At 48.9% G+C, this 16,162-nt stretch overlaps 1 long non-coding RNA gene across 1 annotated transcript; it reads left to right on the forward strand.

Annotated features, from left to right (window-relative positions):
* Positions 1 to 5: 5 nt before the first annotated feature.
* Positions 6 to 4,396, forward strand: LOC148006189 (uncharacterized). The gene is made up of 4 exons (XR_015621476.1): positions 6 to 289; positions 1,639 to 1,964; positions 2,409 to 2,558; positions 2,802 to 4,396. It is a non-coding gene; the product is annotated as an uncharacterized LOC148006189 (long non-coding RNA).
* Positions 4,397 to 16,162: the final 11,766 nt, after the last annotated feature.

Here is a 16,162-nt window from a genome sequence, read left to right on the forward strand (position 1 = left end):
ATGTTAGTGCGGTCTGTGGACTCCAGGGAAAACCTCAGTTCCTTGCTTCTTCGAGAGGCCTCTCGCAGTGTTGGCTGGTGCACTCTGTCGTTGAAAGCATTGCCAGCCAGTCTCTTCCGCTTCACCCAAGTCTCTTCCGCTTCACCCAAGTCTCTTCCGCTTCACCCGAGTCTATTCCACTTCACCGAAGATTACTCTGGACCTACCTCAGAACACAGGCTCAGTCTAGCCACATGGTTCTGGGGACCGTCATTCTACAGAACAAGTAAAAATGAAGCAAAATCGAATGGTTGGCACTTTCTTCTCTCTCTTTCCTTCCTTCCTTCCTTCCTTCCTTCCTTCCTTCCTTCCTTCCTTCTTCCTTCCTTTCTTTGTTTTTAAAGAAGAAGGTTCGTGCTTTGTGGAAAGGAAGTCTTAATTGTTGTGTCCGTGGAGCTGAGAGGGGAGGGCAGGCCTCGTGGCTGATTGAGTATCTGTGGAGATCTGTAGTCTATGCTTTCTTACCAAGATGTGTGAAGACTAAAGCAGAAAGGATGGGAATATAGGATCACTTCCCTGTGCTTCCGCTGAAAACAATGACCAGCACGGAAATGCCACCCAGGAGCACAGGGGTGGGGGGTGGGGGGTTGGGTTGGGAGTGACTGGGGGGTGAGAGATACGGGGCTGGGGGTGGAAGGTGGGGGGTGGAGGGGTAGGGGGGCAGCGTCCACTCTGCAGGGGAGGGGGTCTCTTGAGAACCCCTGTGGAGGTTAATTGCAATCTTGCCTTGAAGAGAGGGAAAGAGGAAATGTATGTTCAAATAATTGAGCAAGGTGGTCAAGATTTGTGGAGGAAGATGGAGGCAGGGGCTGGCGGAGGAGGAGAGGGTCTGCAGGCAGGGATGGGAATTCTTTGCAGCCACTGCTGAAGTAAAGAGGCTGCAACACGCCCAAGCAAAAGAATCAAGTCGGTCTACTCCATAGAGACGTGGCTATTGGTAGTCCTCTGCGCTTCGCAGTATATACAGAAGCAGCAGAGGTACCCATCAATGGGTGAGTGGGTAAGGGAAATGTAGGATGACGTCACAGGTGAGGCAGGTACAAGATAGAACGAGGCCTGTCATTGGACGAGAAGGAAGGATGGGTGGGAGAAAAGTTTGAAGGAAGAGGAGGAGACAAGAATGGAAGAGGAGGAGGGGGAGAGTAGCCCTGGACAGCATGGAAGCTGATGTTAAGATTCACGCTGTACCTTTACAGGTTGTTATGAATGTTCTTAAAGGATGGATGTGTACAGGGCTTTGTATGTTTAGGTGGTCAATTATATCTTATAAATTGGATCAAAGTTATTGTGTTGCGTGTTCTTTCATGTAGCGATTTAAGTGAAAGAAAGTGTGCGGCTAGAGACACTGAGCGGCCGTGGACTTGGGATGTGTGTTTCTGTCATGGAAACCTTCCTTGGGAACTAGATAGGTAGAGAGATGGCTGCCAGACTCAGAGAGAGGCCTTCGGCAGTGTGATACGGGATGGAGCAAAAACGAGTGAGAGGCTTTGCTGACTGAGAATTAAGATATCTAGCAGATATCTTGGGGCACTGAGGTGCTGGATCTAGTGGGGGATAAAAGACTTTTATTTATTTATTTATTTTATATTTTTACAACAGAAACAAGGCTGAGCACAAATGTTCCCACTGAAGTCAGAGCCCTTCCGCCACGAATGTGAATCCCCATAGCCAGGCTCGAAGTCACCAGGCTTGCACTCAGATGAGCACACTGAGATGGACAGGAGGGGATAGACGTGTGATTGAGCTCAGGATATGCCTCATCAGGTAGAGTTCATGAGTCCCTGGGTTCAATCCCCAGGTGGTACATGCCTGTCATCCAGCACTCAGGAGATGGACGCAGGAGGATCTAAGGTCATCCATGGCTGTACAGTGAGTTTAAGGCCAGCCTGGTCTACATGATACCCTCTCTCAACGTGAAGAACTAGGTAATAAATACATTTTAAAGTAATTAATTTTGAAAAAAAAGTGCGTGAAGTTTTAAGGGCTGGAGGGAATGGCTCAGTGGTTAAGAGCACTGACTGCTCTTCCACAGGTCCTGAGTTCAATTCCCAGCAACCACATGGTGGCTCACAACCACCCATAATGGAATCTGATGCCCTCTTCTGGTGTGTCTGAAGAGAGCAACAGTGTACTCACATACGTAAAATAAATAAATCTTTTTTTAAAAGAAATTTTAAGGATGAAGAGAAGGGGTCCAATTGGGGGCGCCCTCCCACATTCCGTTACCAGCCTTCCCGTCGTCACCCTTTACATTCCCAGATGATGGCCACATAAAATTGTCTTCTTGGCTAGCTCCTTGGAAGTCACTGCCCCCTCAAAAGAATATAAATTGGTCAGGACAAATAACTCCTCCAGAATTTTCTCCACAGACCTCTTCCAAGACAGTTCAAACCACCTCATGAAGGTCAAAAATCCACTGCCCAATGGATGAAGGTGGGATTTCTGAGTTTCCTTTCACACCAGACTCCGTTGCCTCCCGATGTGGCGTGGACGTTCCCTGGTGGCCGCACACTGTGTGGGTATGTATCTCATCAGTGTGAGCCTCCCTGCTTCCTTCCTAGCTCATGGGAGGCATGCACTGAAAGAAAACATCTTTTATTGCCTCTTGTTCTAAAAGCACCATGGGGAGCATTTTCCGGGGGGCTTAAAACACAAACATTTTTACAGATTCTGTGCTGTTGGAATCTAGACTGTTTGGATTCGAGTAGATGGGAAAACTGATGTCTAAACGACATGCTTCAGTAATTGCTTACATCTTCCAGGCGGTGGGGATTTCAGCTCTCTTCCTGGTAAGACGCGACACCCTCAACAATTCAATCTCTTTCCGAAGATGTGCTGGCCACATGCCAGGAAAGTCGGTCCAGCACCAAGCTCAGCTGTTGTACTCCACAGCCTCGTGGGGAACTGGACAGTTGGCAGAGGCCATTAACACCAGCTGAGGTCCACTCCACTGTGGACCGGCCTGTCTGTGAAACTGGTGAATTTTGGTTTCAGGAGAGGTACATACACACACACACACACACACACACACACACACACACACACACGGCTGCACATGCACAAGTGTTCACAAGCGTAGGGCCATCTAAATGATCTGGGGCACAGGAAGCCAGGATCACTACCACTGTCTCCAAGTTTTCCCATCCTCAGCAGCAGCTGATGCTTTAACTGGAAGACAGGAAGTCATACATTGTTGTTCTCAAGTCAATGGAGCCCATGTCTGCTCTGGCTTCTTATAGTGCCCTACTAGGAAAGATAGTACCACCAACCTACTCAAAGTCAACCGTTTCGTCTCCTTTTGAAGCATTTGCTCGTGCTCTGCCAAGCTAGAGTGGGTGTGGGGTGTCTCTGCTTTCCTTAGGATGCTGCACACAGCCCAGTGCCAGCCCTCTAGACACAGACCATGAGCCCAGCCATGTGCTTCTGTGGCGTGGGGATCAGATAGGCACTGTGTGTGCTCTGGCCCCTCAGCGCTGGAAGGCTCCCTCTATCCACCTTCAGAAGGAAGACACTCATAGCCCTCCAGAATGCATGGCTAGAGAAACAAAGTTTGCTTCATCAGTCACCCACACCAGAATGCCTGCCGTGAGGAGGCCCGGAGGGAGTGAGGCTGAACTCCCAGGCAAGTTTGCATCTCGGTTCAGATGACTCTAGTAGAGCAACTGCCAATTCACTGTATGTACTTCAGGCACCTGTCAGTGCCCAAGAAGAAAGAATACTAACCTGTCTGTGAGCCTTGAAAAGAAGAACATAATGGAAAGGCAGAGAGACTAAACTATAGTCACTCTAGGATAAAAGTCTACCTGAAGAGGAGACACATAGACACACACACACACACACACACACACACACACACACACACACACACACGTGCGCGCGCACACACAGTAGGAGACTCCACACAGGTTCCTGGATGAAACAGAGTGAGAGAAAGTGCTTGAGCAAGAGAAGGCAGAGACTTGCAGATTATGAACTACAGATATCTGCCTCCCCTGATCAGGGCAGAGAAAACTCCTCTTACAGGATGTACTTCAGCAGAAAGAAAAGCGAGCTCAGAGGGAAGAAGCTTCTTGCCTAGGCCAACACAGAGCAAATAAAATAATAAGCATATTTTAATAGATCATTAACCAATTAGACATTTCTACTTAGAATGTTGAATTGAAAAGCCAGACAACAGCTGAGTTTCTACAGACAGAAGAAACAAAATAACAGTTAGTGCTGCGGATACAGTGTGGCCAGCTGCCGGCTGCTGCATCTTTGACCCTAAGCCAAAATAACCACTCCTTTCCCAGTTGCTTTTGTCCCATATCTTTGTCACACTGACTACAAAATAACTAAAATAATCAACAAAGCAAAACTGTCTCTTGTCTTTTGTTTTGTTTTGTTTGAGGAAAAAAAATTAACTAACTAGAAAGGAGAGGAGGGCAAAGTTCAGCCCCAGGTATTAAAGAAATTCCTAACTAGAATGGTTCAAAAGTATTTTGTAACAACAACAACAGCAACAAAAAGTTGCTTTTCCAATAAGCTTGAAAACCTGGAAGAAATAACATTTTGAGCAAAGCAAAATTTACAAAACATTCAGACACCAAGTTGGGGGTGGGTCGTTTTAAAGGAGAATTTTACAAAAGCTTCAACCAACAGAAAATTACTTTCTTATACAAATTGTTCCAGAGAATAGATGAAGAAAATAAAATACCTGACTCATCTCTGATGCCCACATCATTTGATATCAAAACTGGACAAGGACATTATGAGAAAAGAAAATTGCAGGCCAATCTTGTCGCACAGAACACAGATGTAAAACTGATGAGCAAAATATTTGAAAATCGCCCCTCTCGATGTCGCAGTGATAAGGGCACTGCACTCAAACGGGCTTATTTATCTTGGGACTGGAACTGAAACTCAGTCATCACGGTGAGGCAGATCTGCCCGCCACATGGGGCAGGGATAGGGCGGGTCAGGCTCATGCCTGAAAAAAAAAATGAGCATCGGATATGGATAATGCAAGCAGATTATGGAAGAGTAGCAAGCAGAAGCCCCCAGACAAACTCAGAACAGAAGAGAAAACAGAGATTTCGCCTAGAAAGGGCAACACCAGCAGGTAAGGAAGAAAAAAGGGTAAAGGGAGGAGGAGGGGAGAGATATGAGGAGGAGGGGGAGGAGAGAGATAAAAAATAAAGAGAACTGAGAGAGATAGAAGAGGAGGGGAGAGAGAAAGGGAGAAGGAAAGAAAGAAGGGGAGGAGGAAGAGGTTATCAAGAAGCAGGGGAAGGTAGGGTGGGGGCACCAGAGAAACATCTCCCTGGTGCTGGGCTTCTCCTAGACCCCCCCTTCACCCCTTCTTCCTCTCTGCAGGTGCAGCCTAGACCTACAAGGATCTAGAAGCTGAAAGTGGCCCATGGTTGCAGACACATGGACCATGCATAGAACGCTCCAAGAGCTTTCAAGGACTGCGTTTTAAAACTGAACAGTGATGTAGAACTAGCGTTTTCTAGATTAACCACCAACTCGAGAGGGGGAAATGGCTCACTTGATAATGTGTTTGCCTTGCGAGCAGGGAGACTTAAGTTCAATCCCCAAACCCCATGTGGAGAAGCTGGTTGTTGTGATGTTGCTTGTAGTCCCAGCCTGGGGGGAACAGGGGCTAGTGCACCCCAAGGCTGGCTGGCTGCTTGGAGAGATGTAAGTCAGGGAGAGACTTTCTCACAGAACAAGGCAGACAGAACTACTACGACTCAGTTCCTCTGGCCTCGACCCGTGTACACATGCCTCTGTACACACACTCAAGATACAGAAAACCAGAAGTGTCCTCTGTTAGGAAAAAACCATCTGCAAGCAGTATATTAAAAGGAAATATTTGACAAAATCATGAAAACGAATAGAAATTCAAGGATAAATCTGAGGGTTGATGAGCTAGAAAAGCTAGTTATAAAACCTTACTGTGGGCCATAAAGAAGGACTGGCTAAACAGAGTGGTGTGCTGTGCTCATGTGTGGAGGACCAACCCCCGCAACAGAGCAGTCAGGCTAGCCTCAGATTTATTCTCATTTCAGTAAAGTTCACAATCAGGAGGGTTGCCCTGCTTGAAACACTGGCTCTTACTAAAATTTATACGGGAGAATAAAAGTCAGGAAACAGCTAAGTTGAAACCAGGAGAAGAAAATAGCACACGACTGGTGTTAAGATGTAGGCTGTAGGTGGCAGGGTGAGGGGAGAGGGAGGGATGGGCAGAGGTGGTCACAGCGCCATGAACGCAAGGATGTTAACTCTGACCCTAACCCTCTAACCCTGACCCTAAGCCTAACTCTAACCCTCTAACCCTCTAACCCTGACCCTGATCCCTGACCCTCTAACACTGACCCTGACCCTAAGGTTAACTCTAACTCTCTAACCTTGACCCTGACCCCCTGAACTTGACACTTTAATGCTGACCCTGACCCTGAATCTAACCCTAACCCTGACCCTGACCCTGACTCTAACCCTCTAACTGTGACCCTGACCCTAAGTCTAAGCCTGACCCTAACCCTAATCCTGACTCTCTAACCCTGACCCTGACCCTGACTCTAATCCTAACTCTCTATCCCACAAAAAAGGCATGTGATGGTGCAGTCTTGTAATCCCAGCACTGGGGAGGTGGAGCCAGGAGGATTCTTGGGACTCGCTGTCCAGCTACTCTAGTTTAATGGGAAGATCCAAAGCCAGTGAGTGTTCTTACCTCAAAAAGGAAAGTGAACAGCACCTGAGAAGCAACTCCTGAGGGGTCCTCTGACCTCCTCAGACAGGCACACGCATGTGTACCTAAATACACACACACACACACACACACACAGGTCACCTCACAAGGTGGTCTTCTGACCTCCTCAGAAGACAAGCACACATATGTGTACCTAAACACACACACACACACACACACACACACACACACACACACACACTATGTAGCTCACAAGGTGGTTCTCTGTCCTCCACAGACAGGTAACACCTGAGTGTATGTACACATATGTGTACCTAAACACACACAGACACACATACACACTGTGTACCTGACAAGGTAGTCCTCTGACCTCCACAGACTGGCACACACATCTGAGTATATGAACACACATGCATACCTGACACACACACATGCACACCTGCACACACACATGTACCTGACAAGCATTTATACATTTGTGTAGAACAAAGTGAGAACCCCAGAAGCACGTACAGCTGATGCCAGACTCCATCGGAAGGTACCCTAGTATAGAAAGGGCTACTAGGTGTCACTCCAAAATCTGGTCACCCTGCCTTTAGAACAGCTAGGTTTTGTGTAAGTTCCTTGTCATGCAGAATTCCCAACACTCTTGTCCAGTCAAATAATAAAGGGGAAATGCCAACAACGGCTTTGGAGACACATGACTTGCCCTCTGTTCTCTCTGTGTCATGCTTCTGGGAACCTCAGTGGATGGTGGGGCTTCATTCTAAGCTTTGGTGGTTATGGTTGTACCCTAAGGGCTTCAGGGGTGTGGCTGGCCTGGGGAAAAGCTGTCCAGTCTGTCACATGAGAGACACCTGTTTCAGGCTTCTCTCCTGGGGATTTGGTTTTCCCACCACAGACTGAATGCGTTGGGAATCAGTGAGACCAATCTCTAAACTGAGGAGGAGCAACCGTCCAGCCGTCTGAAAGGAGAATACAGCCAGAAACTGACATTCACACAAACAACAGGGACATGAGGCAGCAGCTAAGCTTTGTCTGAGCTCCACCAGTAACATTAAATCTCTGTTAATGTTCTTAATTAACCCTTATCATAGGCATCATGTAAATGTTTAATTTCCCTTTAAGTAAGCTAAGATGGGCTGTGTCTTAGTTATGGTTTCTACTGATTTGACAAAACACCATGACTAAAAAGCAGTCTGGCAACCGGAAGAGAGAAGGACTTATTTCTCACATCACAGTCAGGACAAGAACCTCAAAGCAGGGACTGAAGCAGAGACCACGGAGGGGTGCTGCTTACTGGCTTGCTCCTTCTGGCTTTCTCAACCTGCTTTCTTATGGAACCCAGGGCCAGCAGTCCAGGGATAGCACCACCCACAATGGTGTCTATAATGACTGGGCCCTCCCACATCAATCACTAATTAAGAAAATGTACTATTAACTTGCCTACAGGCTAATCCTATGGAGGCATTTTTCTCAATTAAGAGTCACTCTTCCCACATGACCCTAGCCTGTGTCCAGTTTTAGCCAGCACAGGTGGGCAGAATAATTTGACTCCGTGATTGGCAGCTGTTGGAACTTTCTCCAGTAGCACAGCTGCCATGCTTAAAGGGCTATCAGCCAAGCAGCCAGCTGGAGCACCCTATGTAGCTAATAGCAGCTTTGAACACTCCATGGATACTTTGTGGAGGCTACACAGTAGCAGCTGCTAGCGGCTTGACTCCTAAAGTCAACTGATGATGACATAGGAAGCTAGACTTCCCCTGAGCAGAGCCATGGATACATGAGGTGTAGCCACTCCTGTACAGTAGCTAGGGGCTATGCATTCCAGATGGTATCACCTCAGATGGTGCATTCCTGATGGCCACTGTGCCTATGCCTCAGGTCTGAGATCAGTCCCAGTTGTAGAAGACAAGAAACTCACCTTTCATCTACCATTTTGTTCTACCTAGGTTAACCTCCCACCCAACTGAATGGGAGAGGATGGTGCCCAGCCACAACTGTCCTCCAATCTCACACCAAGGAACACCCAGAACAAGACTTCACTGGCTTTCAAGGTATTTACCCATCCAGTAATGCCCACAGTCAGCTTTATACTGCCTGTTTGATATTGTCCATGTGCCCGCCCATATTCCAGCTCTTGCCTCTCTCTGTCACATGCTCAAGAGCCTTCAAGTCCCACCTGCATGCCTCCTTGTCTACAATGTTGCTGCTGTGTGTACTCCTCTTCCTACTCCACCCACTCATGGCTCTGTCATGAACACCAACCTCAAAGACATGATCTGTGGTGCTATGGAGAGACCTGGGTTTATGATGCCATATAAGCCCTTGTCTGTGTTGAGTGGCAGACTAGGGGCAGGTAGAGAAGCTACCTGGTACGGGGAGTAGAGGCTGCCCCCTACAGGCACTGGGTGAAATTCACTGATTTCCCCTCTCTTGCCCTGCTGGGGCTACTAGATCCCATGACAAGTGACATGGAGACTGAAACCGTAGGGGAGGGAAACAGTTCCTGCAGCACCTGTGAAAGCTGGAATCTTTTACTGGGGAAGGTACGCTGACTGCATTGTTCCTCTGAGCCCAGGGCTCTTGAGCTACCCGTCCATCAGCACGACAGTTACCAGTTCTGAACCGCAGACATTGGCAATGAATGACTCCCCAAGCTACAGAGTCAGAATCGTTGAGCACGAGAGACAGGCATCTGCTTGCAATCCTACCCCTCTGAGACTCCTAAGAACAACTGCAGCTGACAGTCACAAAAGCAGAGACCAGACTCCTGCTTCTCCGGCTATCTAGGCATGCTTTAGAAATGTCAATTTCAACTGTCTCAACAGCTATGTGGGTTCTGTAGTGAGCCCTGATCCTATGTGGTGCTCTGGGAGCAAGGCTCAGCCTGGTCTCTATCTGCCCATTGTAGCTCCTGAAGGAGCATCAGGTCAGTATCAGGTTGGTACAGGTCTTTGTCTTAAGCCTGTCCTGCCCACTTCCTCACTGGTCCAAAGCTCTGCTCTGTGAAGGAGGATCATCTGTTGAAAGGCAAAGTCTCTCAGTGGATCATCACATGTGGCAGTGTCTGAGGTCTTGACGGCTCTTTGGGGAGACAATTTGTGTGTCATTGCACTTTTTATTGCTTTTTATTGGCTGGGGGACCGCCGGAAACAAAATGAGGACTGTTTATCATGCGGAGAGGAAGTCTGCCACAGAACATGCTGGAAAGCTGTCACTGGAGAGGAAAGCAGCTTGAGGAAAAACAGTGGGGCCAGGAAGTCACTGAAAGTCACTGTGGAAGGGCAGGTGGGTAGCTTCGTGGAAGGCAACACCGCACAACCTACACACACACACCCCCCGTGTCCCTCGTCTAGCCAGCTGCACATTTAAGGAGGAACCAAAACTACTTGCAGACTTCAGGCAGACTGTCGTCTATGGAATTAAGCAAAGATGTCCAGTCGACTGTAGCTGACACACAGCTACCTGTGGCGTGCCCAGAGTGGCAACGATGCAGCCAAGAGCAGTTCAGTGTCAGGCTCCACTCATAGAGAACATGGACAATGGTGTCTGGTCCACACCCTATGAGGGGAGACTCGATCCTGAGCTGGGGCACCCTGAAAGACTCCAGAGAAGGTAGGTTTCTCAGGACACAGATCTCTTAACACACAGCATGCGGCAGCGGGTACGTGAAGGACAGCGGTGAAGTGTTAACGATAACTGTGGTGAGCACACACGTGGAGTCCGGTGGAGTGAAGCGCTCACATTGTCCTGTGGCGTGACCATACCGTGATCCCTCTGTAAACGTGTAACCAAGTGGACCTTCGACGGCCTATGAACTCCACTCCCTGGGTGTCAGCAGACTCAGAACGTTTTTATCTCGCAAAACGGAAACTCCGGGAATGAGGAGATGCTCCGTTGGCCAAGTCTTTCCCTAACGAACGTGAGAAGCTGAATTCTAAAAGGCCAGTAGTGGTGACACGAGCCTGGGATGGAAGCATTGGGGAGGTGGAGACAGGGGGATCCCTGGGGCTTGCTCGCCAGCAAGTGTAGCTACCCAGTGAGCTCCGAATCAGGGAGAGACCCTGTCCCAAAGGTGGGCAGTAAGGATGCACCTGAGGATGACATGGCAGGGTTTCCTATGGCTTCTACATGCATGTGTGTCCATGGGCATCTGCATACACATGTACATACACCACACACACACACACACACACACACACACACACACTACACCACACATTTTTAAAAATTCCCCATCATCCTTTTACCCAGTTCATGGCAGTCTTCTGATCTATGCCTATGATCTGCCTCCCCAAGTTGAAGGAAATATATATGTATATATATATATATGTATATATACACACATATATACATATACATATTATAAAATATATTGCATTATATTATATATATCACACATTTATATATATACATATATACGTACACACACACACACATACATATATATATAATTACATTAAAACAGTCCTGAGGTTGGTTGCAGGACTGTCTTACAGATAGATCTCTAAGTTAACAGCATCCTGACCCTGGGTTCTTACTATAGCGGTCTGCATGTGTCCTGGAGAACTGACACACCAGTGTTAACTTAAAACGTGTGCTTAAGGGTCTCACTGGCTTTTACTCCCTATCCCCCTCCTGTGCCAGAATGCCACAGGATATTTAGCCATCTTGTCACCTTGGCTCTTCTGAGCTCCACAGATTCTAAGCCTTCCCTTTGCTCTCGTGACCTTGATGGCTTTGAAGCAAGACGCCGGGTTTCTGCAGAGGGTCCTCTCCTGCACCAGGCCGACAGTTTTCTCACAAATAGACTGGGGTCCTGGGTTGGGAAGGAAGACCATGAGGTGAAGCACTGCCTCCATCCCTCCCAGGGTCCCGCCTCTGCAGGGCTCCTGACTGCCGAAGCTGACCTTGAACACTTGCTGAGACAGCCAGTCGGGTGCCTTCGTTCTGTCTTTGGAAGGAGTCACAGTCCACACCTAGTGCTGTGGGGATTCTGACAGAGCCCTAATTCGTGTCTTTTACACAACGCAAATGCTGAAATGTCAAAAGCAAAAGGAATTGTTGGTCAGGGACCCAGGATCATAGAATATGCCCAGGATCCCAAGAGCAACCTCACTGAGTGGGCCCTGGTGTGAGGGCCAAGGCCAAGCAATTTCTGGTTTAGCTTCCCAAGGAGCTGTGTTCCTTGGACCACGCAGACTACTTTGCTCTGGCTGTGCCCTGGCCAACCTGGGGTGTCCCAGTGATGGGGCACTCACCAATCTCTGGAGAGGAGCCTGACATTCTGACCCCCAGCTGGCCATCTCACACAGCTCTGCAGTCACTTGCTTTCTTGATCCTTGGCTGCTGACCAAGCTACACTGTCTTAGCAGGCAGGAAAGGGGGAGATGCTGCCCTGATGTCCGCAGAGCAGTACAGAGTGTCCGGTCTCCTGAAGCTTTGGCAGAGTGCTGACCACAGCTGTGGAAGTCAGCACACACTTGCTGGCGGTGGCCTGACGCCTTTTTTTGCCAGTCTGAATTATCCCCAACAGAAATCTCCAGAAACTCACACTGAGATCTGATTAAATTATACCCACTTTGGTCATTTGATCTAGTCCACTTCCCTAGAGGAGACCAGCTGAGCCTCCTGTTTCCCAACATCGAGTGGGGGTAGGATGAAGGTTTCTCTCTGATCTGGGGAACAAGTCTTATTCTCAATGGTGGGTGGATATTTATTTCTGAGGAATCGTCCAGAAATAGAAGATGAAGAAGGCAGCAGAGACCCGGTCAGGTGGTGTCTTTCCCACACACAGCCCAGAGGTAGCTTTGATGGATTAGTCCCTCACACTCCCACAATTAACCTTTCCTAGTTTGAGGAAAAAGGCTTGCTGGTCGACCCAGAACACCTCTGCACCAGGTCTCCTAAGGTCTTTCTAGGCCCCTTCTTACTTTCCAAACCCTCACCTAAAGCCATCTTTACTTGATACCTATTACCCTCCGCCCCATCTCCAGCAGTCCCACAGAATTTGAAAGGCACCTCAGCCAGTGACACAAGACAGGTCGGAGACAGCTGTCTATTTAGGAAAGATTCACAGCCTAGCGCCCAGTGTCATGTAGCTACGTGGGGCTGCTCATAGAGGTTTGCACTGAGGAATCTCAGGGGAGTTCTACCTCGGAGGCAGACTAGTTTGTGCAAAAACCATCCTGGCCACAGTAAGAGGCCCAGGCCTCCTGGCAGCTCCAGATTCAGGTCCAGAGTCAGGGGACAGAGGCAAAATTCCTTGAGCTGATGGTCCTGATTTTCCTTCTATTGCTATGGTAAACACCATGACCAGAAGTACCTTAGAGAAGCAAAGGGTTTGTTCGGCTTACACTTCCCTTTCACAGATCACCAGGGCAGGAACTCAAGGCAGGACCTGGAGGTAAGAAACTGAAGCAGAGGCCATGGAGGAGTGCTGCTTATTGGCTTGCTCCCCATGGCTTGCTCACCCTGCTTTCTTATGGTACCAGGACCAACTCCACCCCCCCCCAGGGGCTGTACCCTCCACAATAACTGGATCCTTCCACACCAATTATTCATTAATAAAATTCCCCATAGGCTGGCCTACGGGTGGCTCTGATGGAGGAATCTTCTTAATTAAAGTTCCATTTTGTGCCAAGTTGACAAAAAACAAACAAACAAACAAACAAAAAAAAAACTAGCCAGCACACTGATATTAAAAATTTGGGGGTATTGTGGGCAGGGAGGCTGCAGTCAGCAGGCACTGCCTGCGGATGGTCACAGCAGAGTGTTCGTCTCTAAGTGGCTGTCAACGCTGTCCCCCAAGGGCTTGTCAGGAGGGATGGGGTGCTGTGCTGGGGGAAACAAACCTACACAATGTCTGTTTGCCTTGAAGATCTGTCTTCTAGGGATGAATGTATAACAAAGAGATGGGCTCCCATGGGAGATAGTAACTTTCAGCCCCATCCTATGACCAGCCCCATCCTACCATTCCAGACACTAGGATGCCCACTCAGGGTCAGGTACATCTTCCTCTCAGCAATTGTTTATAAGCTGCCTACGCAGGTGTCTTAGTTAGGGTTTTACTGATGTGAAAGTACACCATGACCAAGGCAAGTCTTATAAAGGATGACATATGTTTGGGGCTGGCTTACAGGTTCAGAGGTCCAGTCCATTATCAAGGTGGGAGGATGTGAGGGCGATCTGGCTGTGACATCTGTCACCCCATTGATCGCCAGGGTTGATTCAGCTGATCCGATTGGCTAGGCGGGTGTCCCCCACTCCCTCACCGCTCCATATGTGTCCTTCCCAAAGCTGCTTGCTCCGTCAAAGAGGACGGCCTTCCCCGAACAAAGGAGGACTGGTCTTTGGTCAAAAGTGTACGAGAGTAGTTACAGTCCCCTGCTAGAGCCTCCAAACAAGCGCTCAAGGTGGGAGCATGGCAGCATCCAGGCAGGCATGGTGCAGCAGAACTGAGAGTTCTGCATCGTCATCTGAAGGCTGCTAGGAGAAGACTGGCTTCCAGGACTAGGGTTTTAAAGCCCACACCCACAGTGACACATTTCCTCCAACAAGGCCGCACCCACTCCAGCAAGGCCACACCTCCTCCAACAAGACCACACCTCTGCCAACAAGGCCGCGCCCACTCCAACAAGGCCACACCTCCTCCAACAAGCCCACACCTCTGCCAACAAGGCCACGCCCACTCCAACAAGGCCACGCCTCCTCCAACAAGACCACACCTCTGCCAACAAGGCCACGCCCACTCCAACAAGGCCACACCTCCTAACAGTGCTACTCTCTGGGCCAAGAATATACAAATCATCACAGCTGCCTATGCCAGTCAACTTCAGGAACCACTTTAACTATAAAATAAAACTTTTTCTTCAAAGATGTCCTTACCAGCCAAGAGAACTCACAAGAGGGATGCCTTCCTTCCTCCAGAGTCCAGAAAGAGCATCTTCTGTGGAACCTGGAGTGGTTGAAGACCAGCAATGAGACAAGGCATGGTGTGTTAAGTCCATCTCTATCATCAGAGGAGTCAGGACTGCCCAGCTCTGCCTCAACCATCAGAATGAGCCCAGGGACCCCAATAGAGGAGTTAGAGGAAGGACTGGAGGAGCTGAAAGGGATTACAATCCCATAGGAAGAACAGTATTGACCAACCGGTTCACCCAGAACTCCCAAGGACTAAACCACCAACCAAAGAGGATGACACATGGAAAGACCCATGACTCCAGTTGCATATGTAGCAGAGAATGACCTTGTCTGATAACAATGGGAGGTGAGGCTCTTGGTCCTGTGGAGGTTTGATGCCCCAGTGTAGGGGGATGCTAGGGCAGTGAAGTGGGAGTAGGTGAGTGGGTGGAGGAGTACCCTCATAGAGGCAAAGGGGAAAGGGGGGATGGAATGGAGGTTTGTGTAGGGGTGACAGGGAAGGGGAATAGCATTTGAAATGTAGATGAATAAAATGGTTTATTAACAAAAAGAATGTCTGTGTTCCTGTTTCTTGTGCACCTTCTTTTTTTTTTTTTATTAACTTGAGTATTTCTTATATACATTTCAAGTGTTATTCCCTTTCCCGGTTACTGGGCAAACATCCCCCTCCCTCCTCCCCTTCCTTATGGGTGTTCCCCTCCCAACCCTCCCCCCCATTGCTCTTGTGCACCTTCTAATGCAGAGGTCTATAGGTCTCTGTCCATCTGCCTAGTTTCTGACTGTGATGACCGGCTGCAGGTGACAGAGACAATGAACAAGCAATCCTGGTTCTCTTTGACCCTCCCTTCCCAGGCTCCCCTGCAGAGCCCACCTGAACCCAGACTCTCAGTGTGTGGGTCACCACAGACCCCAGGACCCACTGAATCCAGAGGTCCTTTCCCCAGAGCTGTCCTCACAGAGGTGTCCCGTGAGAGTCACCTGTGTGGGTTAAACACTTTAATAGAAACTGAATAAGGTCAGGGCATGGCTTCCCAGAGGCACAGCCAGTGTTCATGGTGGGGGACTGATTCTGTGGCCATACAGAAGGCCCCTGTCATCACAGAAAGTCCCTCGGGGTAGCTGTGCCTCAGATCATTCAAGAGCCCCTTGGCGCTGGCTACAGAAGCCTGTGAGACTTAGTGGGTCACCCCCAGAGGAGTCAGAGATGTCTCTATCTCCTCAAAAAGTTCTCAAAGCTCCCAAGCAGGCAACATACTCAGCCAGTTTGTTCTGCCTCACCTGGGCACACCAGGGTTCCGTGCGGAAGTGTCCTTTCTAGCTCTTGCGCTGTCTTCTTTGACCCCGGGAAAAGGGGCCTACACCTGGAAAAGTTCTGTTCTAGATAAAAATGTCAGATTCCTCACAAGGGAGCCAACAAGGATCAATCAATCACTCAGGTCCTGGGAGAACAAAGCATTTTCTCACCAGCGTATCGGGTCCCACAGCCCTGGATGGTGGGAGGAT

Source organism: Rattus norvegicus, chromosome 5, assembly GCF_021556685.1.
Source record: "Rattus norvegicus strain SHRSP/BbbUtx chromosome 5, alternate assembly SHRSP_T2T, whole genome shotgun sequence".
NCBI classification, from domain to species: Eukaryota; Metazoa; Chordata; class Mammalia; order Rodentia; family Muridae; genus Rattus; species Rattus norvegicus.